At 36.7% G+C, this 5,571-nt stretch overlaps 1 non-coding gene across 1 annotated transcript; it reads left to right on the top strand.

Moving 5' to 3' along the window:
* The first annotated feature begins 5,186 nt into the window (after positions 1-5,186).
* Trnat-ugu (transfer RNA threonine (anticodon UGU)) lies at positions 5,187-5,260 on the top strand. The gene has a single exon. It is a non-coding gene; the product is annotated as a tRNA-Thr (tRNA).
* The last annotated feature ends 311 nt before the right edge of the window (positions 5,261-5,571 follow it).

Here is a 5,571-nt window from a genome sequence, read left to right as displayed (position 1 = left end):
ATTCAATGTCTAAAAAATAAAGTATACTGGCCAGAGCTTTGGGTGGAGTTTATTGACAGCTCAGTTTGTATCACAGAGCATTTGGTGCACATAATCAGAAATTAATAATGTAGTCTTAAAGATTTACAATTTACCATGTGCATACAGTAGAACATCTGTGGAGTCGGAGGTTAATGCACTTACATGAAGCAAAATTATCCATTTAATATATGAGGAGTGATCTACATGCAATAAGTGAAGAGCAATATTCTGAGTTCATAGCACTAAAATTAATGGACCAATATAAGTGTAATGTTTATACAAATCTCCCAGTTCAGGTACGCATATCTTTTTGTCTGAGCTAAATCAAATTCTTGATATGATATCCACTCGAAAGGACAACATCCCCATACATGTATACCTAAACATAAATACACTGAATCCTGATACTATCTGACACTTATTCTTCAGCCTCTCTCGAAGCTTCAATTTAGGGTCAATTGTGAACTTTGCCAAGAAAATAAATAATCAATCAATGACAGCTACTGATCATATGTTAACAGATTTAGGCAGGAAAAAAACTGTTGGATGGAGGTGGAAGATCTAGGATTTCAGGCCACTTCAGTCAAATTGTAATTATAGAAATGACTACAGAAAGGCAAAGAAAATGCATGGCTACTAATGAATACTTTCTAAACCAAAAAGGACTGAGTTTGTCAAACAAATAGCAGATCAAAAAACAGTATACACAGAGGCAGGTGAAAATGAAAAATTTAAAAATTTCACAACACTATTAAAATTAAAATTTGAAGAAACTTTTCCTGAATTAATGTATCCATTAACAAAAGTGGAACAAAACAAATAGGTGAACATAGGTGACAAAAGGTAACATAAAATCATTCTAAACACTGAAGCACTTCAGCTCCATTAAAAGCAGCCAATCTAATTCATCTTTCTCACACTTTTATAAATGATATAGGAAAACATACATGAAAATCTTGCTTTCAGCAAAGAGGTCTCATAATTCCAAACTGATAACTTCTGCTGGAAATGAAAACAAAGTAGCATGGAAAGTTATAAAGCAGGAAATAGAGAATAGAAAGATGCAACAATCAAAGATAAAAATCAAAGACAACTCCAATAAAAAAACCTTAAAGATTTGGTGAACTGCTTTAGCAATAAAGGAACAGAATTACAGGAAACCTTTCAAACAGTTTCTTGTGTCAAAAAGCTTAATAAATGTGTACTGCATTCAATGTTATTACTGCCCATAACAGAGGAAAAAGTCCATACAGCACTTTGCAAACTGAAAAATAAAATTTCACATGTTTGGATGAAGTATGAACTTGTGTGATTGAGAGCAGTAGAGAGAGCCTACTATCACCACCAGTTAATATTAAAAATCAATCACCCAAACAGGGGTGCTTCCTGACTACTTAAAATAGGTTAAATTACTGTCTTTCTTCAAAATGAAGGACACTGAAAATATAGAAAGTGTTAGGCCACTCTCACTATTATTGTGCTTTGAAAAATAATGCAAACTATAATGAAACATCCCCCCCCCCCCCTCCCCCCCCTGAACCATGGACCTTGCCGTTGGTGGGGAAGCTTGTGTGTCTCACCAAAACAGATAGCCGTACTGTAGGTGCAATCACAATGGAGGGGTATCTGTTGAGAGGCCGTACAAATGTGTGGTTCCTGAATAGGGGCTGCAGCCTTTTCAGTAGTTGCAGGGGCAACAGGCCAGATGATTGACTGATCTGGCCTTCTAACACTAACCAAAACGGCCTTGCTGTGCTGGTACTGTGAATGGCTGAAAGCAAGGGGAAACTACAGCCATAATCCCAAGGGCATGCAACTTTACTGTATGGTTAAATGATGATGTTGTCCTCTTGGGTAAGATATACTGGAGGTAAAATAGTCCCCCATTCAGATATCCAGGTGGGGACTACTCAGGAAGACGTTGTTATCAGGAGAAAGAAAACAGGCGTTCTATGGGTGGGAGTGCGGAATGTCAGATCCCTTAATCGGGCAAGTAGGTTTGAAAATTTAAAAAAGGGAAATGGATAGGTTAAAGTTAGATATAGTGGGAATTAGTGAAGTTCGGTGGCAGGAGGAACAAGACTTTTGGTCAGGTGAATACAGGGTTATAAATACAAAATCAAACAGAGGTAATGCAGGAGTAGGTTTAATAATGAATAAAAAAATAGGAATGCGGGTAAGCTACTACAAACAGCATAGTGAACGCATTATTGTGGCCAAGATCGATACAAAGCCCATGATTACCACAGTAGTACAAGTTTATATGCCAACTAGCTCAACAGGTGACGAAGAGATTGAAGAAATGTATGATGAGATAAAAGAAATTATTCAGATAATGAAGGGAGACAAAAATTTAATAGTCATGGGTGACTGGAATTCAATAGTAGGAAAAGGAAGAGAAGGAAACGTAGTAGGTGAATATGGAATGGGGGTAAGGAATGAAAGAGGAAGCCGCCTGGTAGAATTTTGCACACAGCATAACTTAATCATAGCTAACACTTGGTTCAAGAATCATAAAAGAAGATTGTATGCATGGAAGAAGCCTGGAGATACTGAAAGATTTCAGCTAGATTATATAATGGTAAGACAGAGATTTAGGAACCAGGTTTTAAATTGTGCAAGATATGTAGATTCCCCATTTGCTGACATGATTAACTTGACATTTAGCGCAGTAGTCTTCCCAGAAAAACTAAGGAAATCGATTGTCAAGCCTATTTACAAGAAGGGTGACCAGTCTGATGTTATCAATTACTGGCCTATATCATTGTTATCTGAATTTTCAAAAGTAATTGAAGGGTAATGCATGAAAGACTGTCTCATTTTCTTAATAAAAATCAAATTCTAGTTAATGGGCAAAAGGTTTTAGGAAAGATAGGTCAACTGACCCAGCAATTTATTACTTTTTAAAACTGATCATAAATTCTGTAGACAAAAATGAATTAAACTTTGCCCTGTTTTTGGACCATCTAAGTCATTCTATATTGCTGACCGTAATTTACTGCTAAGGAAACTATATTGCTATGGGGTTAGTGGAGTAGCACATGATTGGTTCAAATCCTATCTTTCTAATAGGTATCAGAAGGTAGAGGTACAGCATGTGGGTCAAGTATACTCATTGGAATACCAAAGAGTAAGGTATGGCATACCGCAGGGCTCTGTACTGGGGCCATTGCTGTTCTTAATATTTATAAATGATATGCCAGGCCATATATCAACAGCAGATGCAGTATTGTTTGCCAACGACATCAGTCTGTTTGTAAACGCTACGAATGAAACTGACTTACTGGAGAGAGTCACAGTAGCCACAGAAGAAGCAGACATGTGGATTACAAACAACAAATTAATTGTTAATGACAAAAACAGTTTTGATGAACTTCAGATATATAACAAACAAAGTAAAATCTGACCTAACTGTAGAGCTTGGGCAATGTAAGATAGAGCTAACCCCCCCCCCCCCTCCCCCATACTAAATTTTTAGGATTATGGCTAGATGAATATTTAATGTGGGAGAAACACACAGAAATAAAATAAAAAATTGAGTCAATATTGTTATATTCTTAGAACATTAAAAAATTCCTGTAGTGTTGATGCAGTGTTATGTTTATACTTTGCACTCATATATAGCACACTAAGATATGGTATCATATTTTGCAGGAATACCAGTTTGACCAAACACTCGTTTATGCTTCAAAAGAGTGCAATAAGGATAATCAGAGGTATTACACACAGAGAATCATGTAAAAAAGTTTTCAAGGAACTACAAATCATGACTCTACCATATATCTATATTTATGAAAGTATATGTTTTATGAAGGCACACCAGGAATATTATTTGTTAAACAGTCAAGTTTATAACTACAAAACAAGAAATAGAGACAACTATTATAGAGAAAGTCGCACAAAAGCTATGTATCAAAAAAGTGTTCTTCATCAGTGAAAAATCTTATTTAGTGCACTACCAAAGGAAATTAAAAATATAACAAAATTCCATATATTCAAAAAATAACTTAAAAATGTTAATTAGCAGGAGTTCTTAAAGTGTCAAGGAATACTTAAATCACCAGCATTCAATATACAGTAGCTTATTTCCATCATCATAATGACCCAAAATGCTCATTGAAAACTAAATTGAATTTAAAATAAATGATAATTAATTGAAACCCTCAGCTACCGACATATGTTTTTGACATACCTCTATGGGGACAGCTGAAAATGTGTGCCCTGACTGGGACTCGAACCCGGGATCTCCTGCTTACATGGCAGATGCTCTATCCATCTGAGCTACCGAGGCCACACATGAATAGTGCAACTGCAGGGACTTATCCCTTGCACACTTCCTGTGAGACCTACATTCCCAACTGTCCACAATTATACATATGTAATGTACCTAATAGATATTTGCCCATTCACTCATTACTCTCGCACACATTTTCAGCTGTCCGCATCCAGGTATGTCAACAACATCTGTTGGCAGCTGAGGGTTTCAACTAATTATCATTTATTCTAGAGAAAGCTGCACAGTCATGAATAGTATCTGTTCTTTCTAGAACAGTTACTGTCTTCATATATGCCTCTGTACTTCCGCCCCGACTGACATCTCTGCCAAAACTCTTTGTCTTTACAAATGTCTGCTTGAGTCTGTGTATATGCGGATGGATATGTGTGTGTGTGCGAGTGTATACCTGTCCTTTTTTCCCCCTAAGGTAAGTCTTTCCGCTCCCGGGATTGGAATGACTCCTTACCCTCTCCCTTAAAACCCAAATCCTTTTGTCTTTCCCTCTCCTTCCCTCTTTCCTGACGAGGCAACCGTTGGTTGTGAAAGCTAGAATTTTGTGTGTATGTTTGTGTTTGTTTGTGTGTCTATCGACCGGCCAGCGCTTTTGTTTGGTAAGTCTCATCATCTTTCTTTATATATATATATATATATATATATATATATATATATATATATATATATATAAAGGCTACCCAGCCATTGACCTCCATCTGTGCGAATGCACACAGGTTGCCTGAACTCTTACGGGAATTGCCAAAGTGTGTGTGAGTGTGGATGGGCAAATATCTATTAGGTACATTACATATGTAGAAATGTGGACAGTTAGGAATGTGGGTCCTATGGGAAGCATGCAAGGGATAAGTCCCTGCAGTCACGCTATTCATCTGTGTCCTTGGTGGCTCAGATGGATAGAGTGTCTGCCATGTAAGCAGGAGATCCTGGGTTCGAGTCCCAGTCAGGGCACACATTTCAGCTGTCCCCATCAAGGTATGTTACCAACACATGTCGGCAGCTGAGGGTTTCAATTAATATTCATTTATTCTAGAGAAAGCTGCACGGTCACCAATAGTACCATATCTGTTCTTTCAAGAACAGTTACTGTCTTCATATATACATTGTATTCTTCTGTTACTCTAATTTAGCATATTATGAATGTTATTATGCATATGGTTTCATGTTATATGTAATAATATTTTATTTATGGACCATATATCGTAATTGTAAATCTTTTCCTGTCCTATTTTCCATGTAAGGCAATATATGACAAATCCTAT

This window comes from Schistocerca cancellata, chromosome 10 (genome assembly GCF_023864275.1).
Source record: "Schistocerca cancellata isolate TAMUIC-IGC-003103 chromosome 10, iqSchCanc2.1, whole genome shotgun sequence".
In the NCBI taxonomy this organism is placed as follows: domain Eukaryota; kingdom Metazoa; phylum Arthropoda; class Insecta; order Orthoptera; family Acrididae; genus Schistocerca; species Schistocerca cancellata.
The sequence above is the reverse complement of the archived record's forward strand: the minus strand, read 5'-3'. Positions and strand labels throughout refer to the sequence as shown.